This window comes from Malaya genurostris, chromosome 3 (genome assembly GCF_030247185.1).
Source record: "Malaya genurostris strain Urasoe2022 chromosome 3, Malgen_1.1, whole genome shotgun sequence".
Taxonomy (NCBI): domain Eukaryota; kingdom Metazoa; phylum Arthropoda; class Insecta; order Diptera; family Culicidae; genus Malaya; species Malaya genurostris.
In genome coordinates this window covers 30,270,568-30,292,559 of record NC_080572.1, presented here as the reverse complement: position 1 = coordinate 30,292,559, position 21,992 = coordinate 30,270,568, and the positions used below count along the sequence as shown (strand labels likewise).

Genomic DNA, 21,992 nt, shown 5'->3' with positions numbered 1-21,992 from the left:
GTATTTTTACCTTCTTGAGTAGGGGGTCTTTGAATTCGCCAACCCCGTGCTCAAGAATATCTTCACGTGTCAGACTCGCATCTGTGACCACGCCGTCAATCTCCACTTCGCGTGCTGGCACGTAGACACAATACTCCCGCGCAAAAAGATCACTTTGAACGATCTCGTTAGCCTGCTTTGAGCTGGTTAACAAGACCCTAAGCTTCCCTGGGCGTACTTTATCAATACGTGTAATAGTAGAGTATCGTGAAGTCAATTCGTGAGATATTTTTATAAGGTTAAATTTGTTGTTGTTCTTGGTCCGGAAATAGACCACACAGGAACCGGTCGAAAGCAAAGGATCATCGGGATACTTCTTTACCCTTGAGATCTTCTTGTTGTTATCAAGAGGTGGTTTTGGATCTGTATCCATTACATTATCAGGATTAGGGGGATTCATTATAACGATGCTTATTAAAGCACGGAGTTATCTCCGCGCAGGTTATGTAATTATATGAGGTGGAATGCAACGATAAGCAATGGTATCAGAGGAGAAAAAGGAAACAATACTTAGCTTGTCTGGCAATAAGGAATGGCCGCCAAGACCTGGTCTTGGTCGATTGCCTCTTTAATATGTGCCAAAAACCTCCTTGAGGAAAAAGCACAATCTCAACTGTTTATCTGTTGCACCGGCCATCGGCTGTGTGACAGTGTGAAAAACCTCCGCGAGGAAAAAGCACAAGTCACAACACTTATACAATCCGCGCGAAATTAACGTCAGACGTCACGGGTTTTCTGCTGCTGTAACACGTTCTAATCGATGCTGTGTCGGTACCCGAACAAAGACACGGTTGTAGGATTTTCTATCGTTGAAAATTTCCACTGAAAAAACTTGACAGAATTTTTATCGCGTCCAGTTTTGGCGAGGCCTACTGTGGCAATGACACCGAGCTCTTGTCTCTTCGCAGTGTGAGGTAAGAAAAGATAAATGCCCATAATAGCCTGAGTGTTGTTCCGGTTGGCTTAAAAATTTCACAGAATATTCTTGAAACGTTTTACTATGAGAAATACAAAGAAAAAATAAATGATTTTTCAAAAGTGTTAGACCCTATCCTACCCTTGGGCGTGCTGTGAGGAAGGGGGGGGGGGAGGGAATTTCATTGGGGGTAAAATCGGATAAATTTATATCAAAATTCTAAATGTATGTAATTGTGCTTATTGCATCATGTGTAATGCTGTATAAGGTCGAATGCTCAAATCTCGATATTCCGTCACTTTACGCAAAACTTGTATCCAAAATTTTCTTGTAAGCAAACACAATTATGGCGCTAGTTGTCGCTTTTTAGCCTGGAATGTATAGATTCGTGATCACACTGTTTTTGCGTGTTTGCAATTCAGATGAAATCGATGGTTAACTCTGTTCTGTTTTGGGTCAGCAGACTGCGTTCTTTGGCAGAATACTTTGTCGGCGAATACCAATGGGATTTTCGAGAAGGACGATTACGACGTGCCAAATGCTCACCTTGCGACAAGTTCGACGGATTGTGGCAGATCGTGCTAGAACAAGGCTTTCCGACTAAGCTGACTAGACTTATTCTGACGACGATCGATGAATCGACATCAAAGGTCAAGATTACTGGTTTGACCTCCGATGCTTCCGGAATATTAGATAAATTAAAGCAGGGCGTTGAGTTCTCTAATTTTTGTTAGATGTAGCGTTCGAAGGAGCAATAAGAAGATCCGGTTTTGCGGTTGACATGGATATTATTGGTGATGATCGTAGAGCTGTGTAAGTGGATTTAGTATTTTTTAGGAAAGAAGAAGCGAGAATAGGGTGGACCATGAACTCTACCAAGACAAAATATATGATGGCTGATAGAGAACGAGGCACCCCAAACGGTGTTGGATACGACGGAAGAAGAAAGTCGAATAGTCAAATAGTACTTAGGCGATCAGTAAGTGCGGCAAATTTAGCAAGTCGTGCTGTTTTATGCCGAAATAGGTAAATCGCAAAACTCACCAGAACTTCACAATTTAGATAGAATGGGCTTTCATAATAGCAATGAATATGTATAAGAAACATGGCGCAACTATTCCACAGAATTCTAAGAGAGGAGGTTGAATTGACCAATTAACGATTTATCGTTTGAATAATTTGAAGTAACATAAATCTGTTAAAAATCGATGTATCACAGATTTCACGATTTAGCTGATAAAAAAGTAGATTGCGAAGAAATTCAGCATGCACTCCCATGCTTGGTTGTCTTTCCCACCAGTTAGAGAAAATCGTAGAAATAAAAAATTAGAGGGTTGTATGCAAGACACGACCGATCACGATTACATTAAAAATGAAATAATTCTTAGGTACCCATAATAAATACAAAAATAAAGATGATGATGGATGCACAAAAAGTCACAAATTACAAACTTACTCTTACTTACAATTTGATTCTTTCATAACAATTGATTCTACTCTATTTTGATGCCTTCAATAAATTTTTACATTTGTAAATTTTTGGAAAATATCCTTTAAATGAAAGTCAATTATGATGATTTCAAAGGTACTTAAAAGATCAATTTTGGATACGAACAAGTACTAATTATAAATCTGGACAAATGAAACGATTTTATATCATAATAATTTTCAAGACAGAGAACGTACAAACTTAATCATTTTATAAACAGCGATTAGAGATGACTTTAAATATTTTGATCGAAAAATGTGAATGTGAAAAATTTGAATAACCGTCAACCAATAAACTCAGTAATAGTGTAATTTTAATGATCCTTCGTTAAAAAGCATCGATAATCTTCGGAAAGTGTCTGAACATAGAATGGCAGCAATACAAGGAAGAAAATATGTGACACAGTCCGCAGAACATATTTTGTTACTTTGATTGATTTTCACTTTTGCATATTAAGGAACCAATGCATACGCAACCAAATTCCTTAATTTTGTTCATATTGTAACTTGATTTTATTAATACATGAACGAACATTATCATTGTAAATGATGTAAATGATAATTTAATTGAAACTGGCGGTAACCCGAATTTAGTAAGGATTTAAATGATACATGTAAAATCGCACATCAGCTTGTCTTGAGTTTATCTCTAATACTGTATTTTATTGCATCTGATAATTCTATATATGTGAGTCGGTCCAACTTATTTGTACTAAGTTCCGAATCTTTTGATTTTTATTCCTGGTAGGGCAACAGCTTGTTCAAATCGATACTGCATAACGATTGGTATTGCATTATTTTTGCTACACTTAGTCTGGATCCCTTGTATAAGATTCTTGGAAGCAAGATTACATCAAAATATTATGCTTTATACTAGTAAATCAATTTCTAACTATTCAATTAGGTTACACGATTATTGTTTGGTTTAATAATAGGGTCTGAGGGATTATGCTGAGAGATAGGTCTTTGTATTTAGCCACATTTAATGCAAAATAATTATCTATGATTATCATCGTAACACAACTTTATACTGAATTTATTTGCGCGCCACCGTGTCGTATGTAAATGGAGATTTCAGTATGCAAACTACCCGTTGACAAATTAAAACATTTTTAAACTTTTTCGAATCAATTTAAATGAGGAAAATTTATCAATAAATCACAGAGATACAAGCGCTTCAAATTAGGTTCGAAAAATCTATCGCCGATAATTCTAAGTTGGCCTGCTAGTTACCGGAGAATCAAGATAAGCCATGGGTAAACTAAAGCAGAAATGTATTCGGGCATATATTTATAGATTCCCTTTTGTGCTATAGTTCAAATCGGACGAGAGTTTGACATCATTCACTGAGACTGTCATTGGCTCGTGAAAACATAGGTCAACTCAATCCATTTTTTCAATGGTATGCAATTAAAATAATATAATGTCGTTATCATATAAGTTTAAGTTAAATATTTTCGAATCGATTGGTAGTTAAATTATTTAAATTCATCAACAAATGACTGAGTTATAAGCGTTCAAAATTATGACAGAAAAAAGGTTACGGTTTTGCATTTTTTTAAGTTGACACCCAGCCTCGTACAGTGAAGAGTTAGCAAAAGCGACAATCCAACGAACGATTGCATATACAATCTAGTCATCACCTCACTGGACGAGCTACTTGTTTCATTCACAGTCAAGCATCAACTGAAATCAAGAAATGATTTGCAGCATATATTTATAGATTTCTCTTCATACTACGCATAACAATGCGGTGTTCTTTATGCATGACGCAAAGCCTCCTATGCCGAACAAGAAAATGACGTCAATTTCCACAGCTGGGATTGGTAGATGAAAACATAGGTCAATTCTAACCATTTTTTCAATAGTATGCTATTGAAATACTGAAACGACGTTGCTATACATGTTTAAGTTAAAAGTTTCCGAATCGATTGGTTGTTAAATTATATCAATCCATCAACAAATGACTGAGCTATTAACGTTTAAAATTATGACACAAAAAGGTTACGCAGCTATTTTTGAAACTTTTAATTGACACCCGGCCCCGTATAGCGAAGAATAAGGCATTTTTAATGCCAAAAATGGAGAAATGTAAATGTTCCGAAGGAATCTAAAACTTTTACGTGAATTAATTATCTTCTAATTAATATTTCTTTTCCTCAGATTCACCATGAGTTTTTTTTTATTTAATAATATAAGTTTAAGTAAAGGCACACTGCTTAAGCTCTAAGATGCCGAGGGTAGTTAGTTTTCTTCTTATTCATTTATTTTTTGCCTTTCTCATATAGAAAGGTTACCCGTAAAAAAATAAACCATTGATTTTACAGCATGAACAATTGATTCACATTTAGATATATGGGTTACAATACATTTCATTGTATCTTGACAAGATTTTTTTTTCATTTCCAACGATTCAATATATTGTTTCTACGATTCTACAATTGAACTTATTGTACACGTGGTGTTTCAAACAATATGAAAACTGTACATTTGATGGTTTTCCAAGAAAACATGTATGAAAATTTTTTATGATTTTAATTGTTACGATACTTAACAACCTATACATTCTATTGCAAAAAGTATATTCACAATTAATTGAATAGTGCGTAACAATACATTAAAATATTTTTCAATGGTCAAAGCAAAATTGTGGCAGGTTTTGTAACAGCAAATCGTATTGTTTTTCTACAATATTTTTTATTCGGGTATGCAATCACTGTGAAAACCGACTTTTGAACCGAGGCCCGGAGGGCCGAGTGTCATATACCATTCGACTCAGTTCGTCGAGTACGCAAAATGTCTGTGTGTGTGTCTGTGTGTGTGTGTGTGTGTGTGTGTGTGTGTGTGTGTGTGTGTGTGTGTGTGTGTGTGTGTGTGTGTGTGTGTGTGTGTGTGTGTGTGTGTGTGTGTGTGTGTGTGTGTGTGTGTGTGTGTGTGTGTGTGTGTGTGTGTGTATGTGTGTGTGTGTGTGTGTGTGTGTGTGTATGTGTGTGTGTGTGTATGTGCGTATGTGTGTATGTAACGTTTTTTTGCACTAACTCTTCTCGGATATGGCTGAACCGATTTTCACAAACTTAGATTCAAATGAAAGGTCTAGTAGTCCCATACAAAATTCCTGAATATAATTTGGATCCGACTTCCGGTTCCGGAATTATGGGGTAAAATGTGCAAAAAATTGTGAAAATAAATGCACTAACTTTTTTCTCAGAGATGGCTGAACCGATTTTCACACGATTAGGTTCAAATGAAATGTCTTGAGGTCCCATACAAAATTCCTGAATATTGTTTGGATCCGACTTCTGGTTCGGGAGTTATGGGGTAAAATGCGCAAAAAAAAAAGAAAATATGTGTTCTAATTTTCTCATAGATGGCACGACCGATTTTCACAAACTTAGATTCAAATGAAAGGTCCTGTGGTCTCATGTGTAATTCCTGAATTTCATGCGGATCCGACTTCCGGATCCGGAAATATAGGGTAAAGTGTGTTTAAAATTGTATACCATCACTGAAAATGGGGAAAAACCTTTAAAAAATTCTAAATCGACCTTAAATCTTCTCCAATTGATAGTTTTGATCAGTAGACGGTCAAACAAACCGATTTCGGTTATTCTTTCAAGAATTGCAGAGAATTATTTTGAAGAATACCACAGTATTATATATGATAGTATGATTGATATGAGAAAGGCATCATTACACCACTAGGTGGATTAAAACGGGTTTTTATCTTCTTATTCATTTAACTTCTGCAGTATTTTCACAGCTAGTTATTATAAAAAAAAATAGAATTTTGCTTTAGAACCAGTATATAAAGTTGAAAAAAATTATATTATTTGTTGGGGTCATTTCTCTTCCTAAGTTTCTATGGTTAACTCAACAAAATATGCAATCAATCGAAAACGAGTTGTGGTAATACATCCAAATTGATAAATTTTGGAATTCATGATAATAATGAGAAATGCTCTAGCATCAAACACTATAATTGATTACTATTCATTGAGGCAGTCACGTTTTCCAATTCGAAAAATTTATTCTGGCCAATGATTGCGGCGCACAGCTCGAAAACTGATTAATTCTCCCCAATAAAACAAATCAGGGGGCGTAGAAACGAGTGCCGTCAGTGCTGTCGAATCAGCCCCATCATCATCGTCGTTGGTGGCAAGGAAAAACGGCGTAGTGGCGTCGCCGGTCGGAGAGTGGAGCAATTAGTATAATTAATTTATCGCGTGTTTATGTTCCTCTTCAGTCGTCGGTACTTTTCCTTCTAGCACAACTTTTTTCATGTCAAAATTTTTTCAACACCAGACCAACATTTTAATGCCATTTGACTCGAGGATTTTCAGGTGGCTAGTCATTTGACCCCGGGAGCAATGTTGGAACTCGTATGAACTGCGATAAAAAGGACTCAAGCTCGCGATTAGAATCCGTGCAAGAAGTTTTCAAATTATTTAATTGACATCATTTTAAACGAATCATACAAACAGGTAGAAAACTTGATGTCTCAAATTCGTACAGAGCAGTTGATTAGCCCGAAAATCGCGGGATTGGGATAAAACGATAAGCTATATTGTTGCTCATGATTTGAATGATATAAATTAACTTTCGCAAATCCGATCCTAAAGACTATCCCAGAAAGTATGGACGCAACCAAAAACCGCTACCATTTCGCAATGGTTCAGAATCTGTCAATTTTTATGGCTACGTAATGTTGTTTACACTCTACTCTAACCACGTTTGCAGTTGTTTATTCGTTTTCTTTAGTTTGTTTCGAAATGTGTGGACTTTCAGCAGAACAACGTCGAAAAATTGTGTACAAATGGTGCACAGTACGCGGACTGTCACTGAGAAAGATAGCAAAAATGGAAGGATTGAGTGAAAAAGCGGTTGGAAATGCAATCAGGAAGTTCGGTGAGGATAACACCTTTGAGGATAAACCGAAAACGGGTCGAAAAAAAGGTCCTGCTAATCCTCAGTTGGATAAACGTATACTGAAGGCGTTCGAGGGAAAGAAGGAGGTTTCAGTTCGGGATGTGGCCAAAAAAGTGGGCACTTCGAAGTCAAATGTTCTTCGTGCTAAAGAACGTTTGAATCTTCGAACCTATAAGAAGTAGAAACAACCAAAACGTAGTCCAAAACAAGAAGCATCGATCAGACCGAGGGTTCGAAAGCTGTACAATACGATTCTTGCTGGAAATTTGAACGGCATAATCATGAACGACGAATCCTACGTGAAACTCGATTACAAATCCTTGCCGGGACCACAATATTATACGGTGCGAGAAGGGCAAGTGTTAAACCAGTCCGAGACATCGGTTGAAGTCGAAAAATTTGGTAAGAAAGCTATGGTCTGGCAAGCAATTTGTAGCTGCGGTAAGATTTCGAAACCCTTCATCAGCACTGCTTCAATGAACAGCGAAATATACATCAAGGAATTACAAAAACGACTTCTACCCATGATTCGAAGCCACAAGGATCCTGTTGTCTTTTGGCCAGATCTTGCTTCTTGCCACTACTCGAAATCAACGGTAGAATGGTATACTACCAAAAATGTCACTTTCGTCCCAAACGACATGAATCCACCAAATTGCCTACAATTTCGACCAATTGAGGAATTTTGGGCATTGACGAAGGCGCATCTTAGGAAACATGTCTCGGCAGCCGAAATCATTCAACAGTTCGAAAAAGATTGGATAAAAGTGTCAAAACTTGTCACCAAGAAGTCTGTACGGAATTTAATGATACACGTTCGCAAGAAGGTGCACCAGCTAGCCTACAATGGCTAAGTAGCAAATGTTGAGAATAATATTCTGTTGTTGTAGTCTAATATTATCAGTATATCGAATAAAATTTGAATTTCTAACACTTGTGAATTATTTACAGCGGTTACTGCATAACCGTTCAGGCTTCAATAAAATAAATAATGTGTCGGTTCGGATGTTTACTGGCTTTGTACGACCTGTATCCTGTTTGAAAGTTGGCGTTGTGACTACTGGTCATATCTTGAATCGAAAAACTTACTCTTTGCTTTACGTCTCCACATAACTCGGTCCATGGCTGCTCGTCGCCAGCCGCTCAAGGATGCTTCGTAGATCGCCCTCCACTTGGTTGATCCACCTTGCTTGCTGCGCTCCTCTTTTTCTTGTCCTTGTCGGATTAGATTCGATAACCATTTTCACTGGGCTGTTGTCCGACATCCTTATGACATATCCAGCCCACCGTAGACGTTCGATTTTAGCTGTCCGTACGATTGGTGGTTCTCCTAACAGCTGTTGCCATTCGTGATTTATACGCCGTCTCCACGTTCAGTCTTCCATCTGCACTCCACCATAGATGGTCCTCAGCACCTTTCTTTCGAAATCACTAAGGACGCGTTGGTCATCTGCCAACATAGTCCACGTCTCGTGGCCATAGAGAACAACCGGTCAAATGAGCGTTTTGTAGATGGTCAATTTCGTGCAGTGTCGTACTTTTCTCGATTGAAGGGTTTTTCTGAGTCCAAAGCACGCACGATTTCCTGCCAAAATACGCCTCTAAACCAGTGAGCCCAAATATACGAACTCGTCAACCATCTCGATAACATCACCGTCCATCTATATTCGTGGTGGGAGGCGTAGTGTTTCTTCAATAGAGCCTCTTCCTCTCATGTATTTTGTTTTTGACGCATTTATAACCAGTCCGATACGCCTAGCTCCAGTTTTCAGTCCGATGTATGTTTTCTCATCTTCTCAAAGTTACGCGTCACAATATCAACATCGTGTCGATCCTTACTCTTTGAATCACACCTTCCAAAGCAATATTGAACAAGACAAATGAGAGTCCATCACCTTTATTGAACGAATCAATGTTGATTATATTCTGTCAATGCTATTAGGTCAAACTAAAAAATTCTCCTTGAGTTTAACGTTCTAATTATTGAGCTAAGATTAGATGATGGTTACCAGAATTAATTGATACAAGTATTTTAAATTTCATATTTTTGTGACGAATTTTTTAAATTGGTAAGATTGATGAGCTCTCCTAGCAATTGAAAGCTTCACAGTATCTGAACTATATTCACTTTCTTGCTGCCTGAAATAAGCGAGGATTTTTCGGCAACTTGAAGATACATAACAAGCTTAGAGCAAGATTCTCGCTGTTTGGCAGATGGGCTTAGATGACTATTGATTTAGTTATTTAACGGATTCGGTGGTTAGTGACACTATATTTTATAACATTTTCTTTTTTACTACTGAATGTTCCAGAATTTCTCATTTTATCGCTAAATTATTCGAAATTTGTTGTCATAATTGTCATGCTATGAACATTTATCAAACATGACTGCGTAATATCACCAGTTTTTATTGACAACCATCTCAAAAAAAATTATTTGTTTCTATCCCGATTAAAGGATTTGCCATTTAATTTTAAACATCTTTAGTCTACAACTAAGCCTACATATGCAACGCCGAAGAAGTCGCGCAGCTTTTGAAAATTAATCATCTCAGTTCCACTCATATCATATGTAGAAACCATTAGCTTAAGAGAGATCTGCTATCAACCTTCAATAGATTCGCTTAAAGGAAAAGATGACAATTGGTTTATTCGCTTCATTTTTGCGTAACAGAAGTTGCACATTTTCACATTAAATTTTGGTGATATTTCTTTTTCAAAGCGAAACGAAATCGTTGACTCTGAATTCGTTGCAATCCGTTCATTGTAGGCCAAGTAATCAGCAAATATTTGATAGAAACGTTGACGTCGCTTCACAATTCTGCTGTTCAAAAAAATAAATTCGTACACATAATTTTTGGGCGAAACGAAGTTCGACGGGTCAGCTAGTATATATATATATATAAAGGGTGATTTTTTAAGAGCTTGAGAACTTTTTTAAACAATAAAACGCATAAAATTTGCAAAATCTCATCGGTTCTTTATTTTAAACGTTAGATTGGTACATGACATTTACTTTTTGAAGATAATTTCATTTAAATGTTGACCGCGGCTGCGTCTTAGGTGGTCCATTCGGAAAATCCGCTTTTTTATCGACAAATTTTGTTCAGCGATGAGGCTCATTTCTGGTTGAATGGCTACGTAAATAAGCAAAATTGCCGCATTTGGAGTGAAGAGCAACCAGAAGCCGTTCAAGAACTGCCCATGCATCCCGAAAAATGCACTGTTTGGTGTGGTTTGTACGCTGGTGGAATCATTGGACCGTATTTTTTCAAAGATGCTGTTGGACGCAACGTTACAGTGAATGGCGATCGCTATCGTTCGATGCTAACAAACTTTTTGTTGCCAAAAATGGAAGAACTGAACTTGGTTGACATGTGGTTTCAACAAGATGGCGCTACATGCCACACAGCTCGCGATTCTATGGCCATTTTGAGGGAAAACTTCGGAGAACAATTCATCTCAAGAAATGGACCGGTAAGTTGGCCACCAAGATCATGCGATTTGACGCCTTTAGACTATTTTTTGTGGGGCTACGTCAAGTCTAAAGTCTACAGAAATAAGCCAGTAACTATTCCAGCTTTGGAAGACAACATTTCCGAAGAAATTCGGGCTATTCCGGCCGAAATGCTCGAAAAAGTTGCCCAAAATTGGACTTTCCGAATGGACCACCTAAGACGCAGCCGCGGTCAACATTTAAATGAAATTATCTTCAAAAAGTAAATGTCATGTACCAATCTAACGTTTAAAATAAAGAACCGATGAGATTTTGCAAATTTTATGCGTTTTATTGTTTAAAAAAGTTCTCAAGCTCTTAAAAAATCACCCTTTATATATATATATATATATATATATATATATATATATATATATATATATATATATATATATATATATATATATATATATATATATATATATATATATATATATATATATATATATATATATATATATATATATATATTGTAGTATTCTATTCAAAATGTTTCTCTTCGATTTTGGAAAGAAACCAAGGGATTGTTTGTGCATTAATTAGTATAACATACAGAATGAAACAGTGTTTTGCTCGCGTATGTCATCCTTAAGAAAACGATGTGGGTTCACTATTATAAGTACTTCCAGCACCGGAGCCCGAGAACCGGTAAAATCAAAGTCACTTTACCCTATGACTCCGGAACCGGAAGTCGGATCCAAATGAAATTTAGGAACTCTGTATGGGACTGTGAGACCTTTCATTTGAATCTAAGTTTGTGGAAATCGGTCAAACCATCGTTGAGAAAAGTGAGTGAGATCCATTTTGGAATATATGATCACTGTTTCCGGTACTTCCGGAAGCGGAGATCGGGAACCAGGATAGCCGGAGAAACCGATTTTTTTAGTTGACCCTTAATAATAGCTATCGATTTGTGTATTGTTTTGCGTGGTTTGTTTTACCCGTTTTAACGGTGTACAATATTGAGCACTCTTTAATCTATAAATATGGAACCGGAGTTCGGATCCGGGTGAAATTCAGAAATTCTGTATGGGACCACGACACCTTTCAATTAAATGTAGGTTTTTCAAAATCGGTTCAGCCATTCAGAGAAAACCTAGTGAGATTATTTGACACATACATGTACATACATACATACATACATACATACAAACACACATACATACATACACAAATACACGCACACACAGACATTGTTCAGCTCGATTAACTGAGTTGAATAGTATATGACGCTTGAATCTTCGAATCTACAGGCCCCTGAAAAAGTCCGGGCCCGTGAGGGAGAATAACTCCTTTCCCACCTCCCTCTCGGCGGCCCTGCTTGCGCTTCGCCATTCAGATGCTCGTCATAGGATCGAAAGACTGATGTACGCTTTAGTTGACCCCAGCACCTTGCTACGTAGCCGACAATCTCTGGATCCAGATTTTGCGTAGGTCGCGTGCTGATTCCTTTCCACTTTCAAAGTTTACTTTGTAGGAAGTCTTCACAAAGAACCTTTGCAATGGTTCCAATTTATTTGTTTCGCACTGCACTTTGGAACATGAATGAAAAACCGAATTTCAGTAATATTAATTTGAACGTATTTTTTATCACTGCACTATTTCGCAGATCTACACGCAAAACTGACGATCGCGTTTTTTTTAATTAAAATAAAACTGCAATAGCAAACTAAGCTTTTCAAAAATAAAAGTACCTACTAAATTAATTACAAGTGAAACTTATTCTCACGGTACTGATACTTTCGATGTTAATTTATTGACCTGCATGCGAAATTTGACCCCCAAAACAGGTTGATTTATTTCAATTCCATCGTCGGTATGCTCTCTGAAGAGTAGTTATTCACGCCTGTCGGCAAGTGAATTCAGAGCGAGCTATCAATGCACATAAAAATGTCCCAAATCATTACGAATAACCAGCTTCCAACGAGTACTTGCGAGCCGCGCAAACGATGCTTCGTCGGTCATTTTTGCGTCGAACTAAGCACCCAACGAAGCAAGAGGGATGCAATCTATCAACTCCGAAACAGGTCATCGATGTCCGCGGCCAGCCCCAGCAGCAGCCTCGGTTCGGCTTCGACATTGATGTTCTGCTACTGCATTATGTTGGTGTACAGCCATGTACTTGCCGGGTAGCGTGAAACTGGATGAGTTTTCAGACCTGCCGTTCTAGGATAACGAACCAAGTAACGGGGAAAATTAATTTTTAATTCACATTTATTTCTCAAACCCGCCGATAAGCCGTAGGCAAAAAAAATCCAACCGACGAGGGCAAGTGCAGTGAAACGATTTTTTTGTCTTCCTCTGTACATCCTAGCAGTAGTACTTGTTCGATCCAGTATCCTGATTACAAGTCAATACGAGAACGTGGGGTGCCTCATTCGGAAATAATCCGGTATAGTGTAAAATAATAAGTGATGATTTACGAGCAGTATCTCGAAGCAGGTATGCTTTTTTAGGGTTTTTAGCGGATGGAACGGTTTCAGAGAGTTTCGTGGTTACCCGTAATTCTGTTTATCCCTCGTTGGACAATCTTTCAGTTGATGCCGCAATTCATCACTCAACGTTGAAGGTCGATTGAAGCATTGCAATTGGAAGAACTGTACTCGATCACGGTATTCTTCGTAGAGGAGAATTATGAAATGCCAGTCTAATGGGGAGGTGGAAAATCAGATTCGCAAAATTGAATGAAAAACCTAAACCCTTTTATCTGGTATCGCTTTGATATAACCACTTCCGTACCCATTTGTGGCAAAGTACATTTTGCAGACCTTCGCTACATAAAAAGTTAACTTGTATCTGATTTATGGCTATAAAATAGATTCCTACAGAAGCCTAAATTGATTTTCCTTTTCCTTTCATCTTCTTCGTCTGCTTACTGCACCACAAGAAGTTTTACAGGAAAAAACATTCAATGAACGTGATGATTACCGCACTTGATTGGCAGAAGTTTGTTGCACTGTTTACCTCTATGTCTTTAACATTTGATAGTCCAGTTAATCAATCATTTCTTCAATGTTAGTTGAAACTGCGCATCCTACCAAATTGCAAGTTATTAATATAGAAATACTTTATTTTAAGGGGGAGGGGGTGTGGTGGGTTGTTTTGTAAAATAAAAAGCATCGTTCGAACAACATTTTGCAATTTTTTCGTTAAAATATATTGAGAAATAAGTCGATGAAGAGGTATTTTTGAGAACGCTTACGGTGCCCTCTGTATCTCAGCGTAGACTAATCAGAAAATAACAAATCAAAGCAGCATAGATAGAGTGAAAGTTTTTGTAGACCCCAACGTTTCTGTTTGATTTTGTTTAATTTTTGGTGGTTAACGTTAACGTGACACAACCGTGACCTGTGAGGAACTGCGTCAGGCTAAATTTTACTTCGCCTTGGGGTCTGTCGATCCATCCGGAGACTCTTGGAATGAGCCGATGTGTCCACCTGCCTTTGGTTGAGCTGTCCCATTTCCTTTGCCACTCGCGTAGGGAGACTGCGTTGGCAGCCCTACGGGCGTTCCTGTCCCTCCGCGTATCGTAGCACTCCGCGTCCTCCTTGATGAGCAGTCTAATAGGTATTATGCACACCACCAAGCACGCTGTGTCTCCAGATACCATACGGTACGCACTGGTCACACGAAGACACATCAGTCTGTGCGTGCTCTCTAGCAATTTTGCGTTGCGTTCCACCCGGAGTGCCGACGCCCATACCGGGTTGCCGTACCTGAGGATCGAAACTGCCACTCCTGCCAGTAACCTGCGTTTGCTAGAACGCATCGGCGAGCTATTGGCCATCATTACCAAAACCCCGCAATCGCCATTGAAGCACGTTTACAGGCATTTTCTACGTGCTTGCTGAAAGTGAGCTTGTAGTCAAGCATCACTCCCAATTACTTCAGTGATCTCTTAGAGGGAAGCATGCAATCATTAGCATGTGCCGACGTCTCTTGCTCTGATTTTCTATTGTTTACCACCATCACCTCTGTTTTATGATGCGCTAGTTGTAGTTTTCCGCTACGCAACCAGTCTTCCACCATGCTGATCGAGTGTGATGCGCTCAGTTCGACCTCTTCGATGGATTCTCCTTAGACTGCTGGCGTGATGTCCAGCGTGAGTCAGCGATATCCGCCCAACAAGCACTATCGAACGCGTTTTTAACGTCAAGCGTTACTACCGCGCAGTAACGAGTTCCACACCGCTTAGGTTGAATAGCGACCTCCGCGGTGGCCACCACCGATTTTATGGCATCCGCCGTAGACCTGCCTTTGTGGAACCCGTATTGTTCGTTAGACAGTCTAGCTGCCTCCTCTATGAACGGGGCTAGCCTGTTCAGGATGATTTTCTCCAGGAGCTTCCCTGTGGTGTCGATCAGGCAGATTGGTCTATATGCCGACGGGTTTCCAGGAGGTTTCCCAGGATTCGGTAACAGTTCCAATCTCTGCCTTTTTCAAATGCCCGGGAACGTGCGTTCGTCTAGACATCTCTGCATGACCTCCCTGAACATGTCCGGTTTGGAGATTATAGCAACCTTCAGAGCCGCGTTCGGGATATCAGGTTCGTTTTAAAATTACCATTACGCCATTATTATTCCTGGAAAAATTCCATATTTTTTCAAACAAATTCGAATTCAATGCCATTCGTTTATACTTACGGTCGCACTTATCATAGAATAGCTAAAATTTTTATCAATCGCAGCACTGTATTTTACCAATATCAGACACCAGTAGCAGACATCCGTAACCGTTTCAATTTCTTCATAACGTGTACGAAATAGAACAAAGCACGCATCGTTCGTTTTGTGTTTTCTTCTTCTTTTGGTGTTGTACATATTGTCAATCTATATGGCGATTTGAAAACTTTGACCCTCATCGCCCTGTAATTGCGGAACCGGAAGTCGGATCTTGATGAAATTTCACAGTTGCTTTAAAGATAATATGAGCTTCAATTCAAGTCATGATTTGTGAACAGGAAAAATGGGGATCAGTAGTGACGAATTAAGTTTTTATGCCCACAAATTGACAAGCTCTACAAACTAGAAGAATTTATCAGACAGTTTTATGGGCTTGGTATTTGTTTTTGACCATCGTTCGTGAAAAAATACCAATGGAATTGGTTTTTTTCCACTTATCACGCTTTAGTTCTGGAACCGGAAGTCGGATCTAGATAAAATGTTCTAGGAATTTTGAGGAAACTATAACCTTTCATTTAAATCTTAGTTTGTGAAAATCGGTTAAGCCGTCTCCGAGAAAAATGAGTGCATATTTTTGTTACATACATACACACATACACACATACACACACACGGACGGGCACACACACAGACATTATCTCAGTTTCAATAGTGTCACTATTTATGTACCATTTAATTTCACTATTTCACTGTCACATTATTACACTTTCACAAAGTCACATAACTTTAATGAAGCATAATAAACGTTACTGAAATGTTGAACTTAATGTTTTCGTACTCCACATAGTGCACATTGTTATTGTCTTTTGAAAATTGCATTGGATTCAATTCTTTATAAAACTGGATGTAAACAACAGTATTTGTCTTATTGCATTGAAGTAAATGCACACGTTTAATGGAGTAACAAGTAACAATTTTCGTTGTGATAGCTTATTTGTGACTAGTTCGCAACAAGAAGTTTGAGTGATTGATATTAACATCTATCCACTTGCGTGACTTAAAAAGTGCAGTTTTGACTGGCGACATATTGGAGATCAGTTAAGAATAAGTTGTCGTTACATTGCAATGCCATGCTGAAATAACTTATCGTTCCATAACATGAAAATTACTTGTTTTCAAGTAAACTAGTCAAAACTTTGTGCTCCAACGACATTGTAAACATAGAAGAACAGTATTGTATTTGAAATTACAAACTTGATACGATGCGCCTCAAATTAAAATCTGTTTTTGAAGACAACAAACTATGGAATTACCCTACATTTAAAATGTTCAAAATAAATCCATGTACACTAAATTCTTATCACTTCTTGTTTAAAATTCATATATAACAAGAATTATAATGTTGTTGCAATCGACCTAATTTAACGCATATATTGTTTTCTTTGTGTTTATGGAAGTACAGAGGAAAAAAGCTATTGAGTCACTTATTATTTTTGTTAAAAAATAGTTTTTAAATAAATAATATTCTTGTTTCATTAATTTTTCATACATTTCTTGCGATTCCATAATATGTTCGCAATATTCGAGCCAACAAAACGATTGTATTTTTGTTAATATTACTTTGCAAAAACTAACCGATAGCTATCTGAATCATTGCAGAAATTGTGTGCTATAATCTTGTAATATCTGTGTTACTGCTGTATCAAATATTCTTATTTCCAACTAATAGCTAAAAGCATAACTGTGATTAAGGATATGTTAGAAGTAAGAAACGATAACTCGGGTATAGCGTGATGGGATAGTCGATGCCTTTCACGCAGCCCACCTGGGTTCGATTCCCAACCCCGCATATAGAGTCAGAAAACTTTTCTAACTCGAAGAGGCGAATGACCTTAAGGTTAAAACCTCTATAATTGAAACAAAAAAAAAAACGATAACTTATAAATGATAATTAGTTAAATATGACAAAAAGTGACAGTGATTTAAAACTTAAACAATTTCGTTCGGGAAAGTATGTACGCAGTACGGTGAAGTTCTTTCCATCTAAAGGGAAGTATGGCGGAATTTTTATTCCGGTATCCGGAATGGCATGCGAGTGGTACGTATGCAACTACGTAAAGCAATTCCATCTTACATCATTTGTCATCAAGACGCGGGATACATCCGTGTAAAACGCTGATTAAGTATGGAAATCAATAGTTTTGAGAACAACCTGCACACTACGGCAAACCTTACACTGAAACTGCATCTTCAAACAAAAACAAGTCAACCGCTCCACAACGAAAGCTAGTGAGCGCAGTACTCCTGTTTCACCATCACACCAACCAGCAACTGCAATCAATGTACAACAAGGCGCGTCTAAAGCAACTAACAACGAGCCCAAGACTGCGAGAATCGAAGAAAAAACGGAAACCAACAACGATACCACCGATGCGGCAATGGATGGCGAAACGAGCCACGAACAAAGTGCCCCTCAATCATCGCAAGATAAAAATAGAAGCTCCTCTCCCCCTAGAAAAAGGGTGACAACGAGATCCAATGGTAACAAATTTTGTTTATATACTAAAAATATGGCTGAATCGGCGACTTAAAGCTTGTACGCGAATTGGCCTGAATAAAAATACAAGTTGCGGATTTCTATTTGGGTAATAATCTATTCAAATGTATTACTGATGATACACTTCACAGTTCGAAAAATGGGGCATTTTATTTCACACGGATTTATACTAAACAACATAAAAATTTTGTGATTTGAAAATTACATGGATTGAAATCATATTGGGATAAAAAACAAAAGATCTATAGATACAGCGCAACTTGAACTAAGAAACATTAGATCACAAAGCACGCGATTTAATGGATTATGAATCCATACCTCGGCACTTGGTAGCCGAGTGCACATTACACTCGAAGTTTGTAAAATTCTGTACGAATTTAATATTGCGTCATTGGACAAGTTATGAATTGTATCGTTCGTAGAATTATGTCACCTGTAAAGTTCATAATTTCTTGCTGTGTTCGTTTGAAGAATGTTGCCGAATATGTGTCGTAAACTCAGACGTGAGCTTTTGTGAACTCATTCTGAATGAATTTGTATCTAAAATGATCTCTAACTAAATCAAAATCACTGCATGTCTGCCTAAATATGAATAATCTACAAGGTAACGTAATTTTTATGTAATTTCAACGAATTTTGGCGGTCATAGAGATTACTTTTCACTCCACATGCAAATGCATGCATGTACTCTGCTGCTGCTAACGATCTTCGTTCGAATTTAAGCCATGTAATTTTCAAATCACATAATTTTACCTGTTCTTGAGTGAAGTTTGTGTGAAATACGACGCTCCATTTATGTGCATCTTATAAGATGTAAAATCACAAGATTTTTTCGATCTGTGTACCTTTGGGATAAAAAACAAAACTGCTTATTACCAAAAGTTGACCGACGAATGGTCTGGAACCATAGCAATATCAATTAAAATTGGAAAAACGTTCCTCGGGTTTCACGACTTTCGGTTCCGGAGTTACGGGGTAAAATGTGCAAAAAAGTGAACCTGATTTTTCTCAGAGGCCGCTCGACCAATTTTTACTAGTTTAGGTTCAAACGAAATGGTTACCTGTTCTGGAATTTCAAGCTGATGATCTATACATGAAATCGAGCGGAATACTTCCCACTATCCGTAGAATTCTTCCGGAAGTACCGTAAAAGTGATCGTCTACTCTAAACCGTAAATCACCACGATCATTCTCCGAAACGGCTCAACCGATTCTCACAAATGAAATGTATTTTTAGAATTCTGTCCGGATCCGGCTATCGTTTCCGGAAGTTCAGGGTGAAGTATGAATGAAATTGCTACCCGTCATCTAAAGCATTAATGCAAATAAACGCATCGACAATGCAAAAAATCGAAGAATTCCTCTAAACTTGGGTCCAAACTGTTTATAAATAGAAAAAAAATGCTAGGGTATGCCCTAATGGAGGATGACGCATATGAAGGCGTGAAAATGGCATCATTGCACCACTACATGGATTTAAACAGGTTTGTTTTTCTCAAATAGAAAGGTTATGAAATCATTGTGAAACCCATATTTTGAACAAGGCCTGGAGTGCCGAATATCATGTACCTTTCGGCTCAGCTCGTCGAGATATCAAAATCTCTGCGTATGTGCAAAACGTTCCGATTTCAGAACTATAGGGTGATGTGCGCGAAAAATGGCTAAAAATATGGAAATTTTCACGGAGATGACTGAACCGATTTTCACAATCTTGGATTCATATGATTTTTTATTTTCAATAGAACACTTTTCAATTTTATGCAGGTTCGACCGTTTCCAGAGTTACAGGGTGATATGTGCAAAATATTGCAAAATATACGCACTCCATGTTCTCCATGTTAACCCGAGTTGGCGGTTCAATGCATAGGGCACTGGTCAAGCCAGCTGTCATATGTTCGAGCCCTGATTAAGCCATGCAATGATTCTGTACGCTATGAATCGGCTGCGAAGTCTGTTGAAACAGAAAGGCCACATTTCACAACATTTAAATGATACTCTCTGTTTGTGACATCTCGGACGTAGAGGTTTGAGTGCCGCCCAAATCAGCTGGTAATGTTTCAGATGTTTTTGCAGCCTTTGGCATTTGTTTTCTTCTCTGAGTCAGTGCTAATTTGGCCAAATTCAATTAACCAAATCAAGGCGAGTGAGTCGTTTTGATATTCATGATGGACGAGCAAAATTCTAACGCGATGCTTCTTTTACTACTGAAAGATGAATATCACAACCAAACAGCAGGCATAACGCTACCTATATGAAGTAGAAGTTTCTGCACGGAGAACCCTTCGATCATAAAATTGCGATATCGCAGTTTTTGATTTTTGCGATAGTTAATTTAACTAATTTCTTTTTGATTCAACCAAAATGGTTTTTGATTTGCATATATTCAAGTAGTTGAAAAATATGTTGTTTTGAATGCTGTCAAATGCCGGAGACAGTTGAAAGCAAAACAATAATCACAATGCAAAATCTTTTAATCACAATGCAAAAACTTTTAATAATCACAATGCAAAAACTTTTTTAGTTGAAATCTTTTCGCGTCGCTTCAAAGTGTCAATGAAAACAACATCGATGGTTAAAGCGTTTGGTGAAATTGTGTTCATTCGATTTGAGAATTTTATGATAACAAGTGTTTATCTAACAGCGGTGTTGTGATAGAGTTAACCTCGTTTGATATGAAAAAGATTTGGTGACAAATTAGAAAATGTTAATGAATGATCATCTCGCAATCTTTCAGGTATGCGCAAAAATTTTATGCTTCAAATTCGATCATTATTTACTTCCAGCAGACTGTTTTACTTCCAGCTGTTTGTTACCGATGATGATGTTCATGCATTAGCAATAAAACGCTTTTTGACATGAATTTTATTTATAAAAGTAACAGGAGCGAAGGGTTTCAAACACACAGAACGCGTTGCGATTGAATGGCGCGTTTGAATTGCCGTCGCAAAATTCCAATTTCCAGCGGTTGATGCACCCAAGCTCATATAAATTGACTAAAATTATCAGTGCATAACTTCAGTTCAACCGTTTGAAGGCATCATTTTAGGTAAATTTAATAATTTCGCTAATTTACACGCCCCTCCGGGCACTTTTGCTGATTAAAAACGTTTTTCTACATCAATCATTTCCGATCGAATCAGAAGTATTTTTTTTAGAATTTAGATCTTTACTGATCTCAAAACAAACAAACAAATAAAACCGATTTATTTTTCAACTAACAGAATTTTGTTTCAATAACAACACCAGTTATTTCAACTAAAATATTTGTTGAAATTGAAAGGTATGTGTCCTCACTAATTGACAGCATTTTTTTTTCAAACAGTTGAATTAGTTGTTTCAACCAGCGTTTCTGCTAATCGAAAAACAAAAATGACAGTTTAGTTAAAACAACAATCGATTAGTTGTACCAAATTTTAACCAATCGAATTCAGAAAATCAACTAATATTCTGGTTGAAATGGGATCGCGGGTGGTTCCGTGTGGTTCGTTGGATTGTCGGGTTAACGCGTTTCTGTTTCATATTTAACTTTAGTCAATCGGAACAAAAAAGTTAAGTTACTATAACTAGAACAGGGTGAGATATTTAGTTGAAATAGTACAAAGCCTAACACCCGACATTGTTTTACCGCGCAACTTGGTTCATGTTTACATAGCCGGAGAAACAGAACCGGATTGAAAAAGTTATGAAATATTGCCACCAACGCGCGATAGTTTCCTGCCAAGTCAAACCGATCTCATAGACCACATGGCACCACACGGCCAACAGAACTCATATCGAATGGTGAGACAATTAAAATCGGTCTAGTATAAAGCGTTATGTTGGCGTGCGAGATCTGGTGATATGTTGCAACTACCACGCGTCGCTTGCCCTGAGTTCCGAGCAGATGAAGGCGTGAAACTCGCAAAATGCTCACTCGTACGATGCTAAATAGTTGCCCGTAAAAACTGG

General features: G+C 37.8%; 1 protein-coding gene across 1 annotated transcript in view; it reads right to left on the bottom strand.

Moving 5' to 3' along the window:
• Positions 1–21,992, bottom strand: part of LOC131435597 (CD151 antigen-like) — a 106,434-nt gene that overhangs the window by 82,790 nt on the left and 1,652 nt on the right. The gene's annotated exons all lie outside the window — the stretch shown is intronic.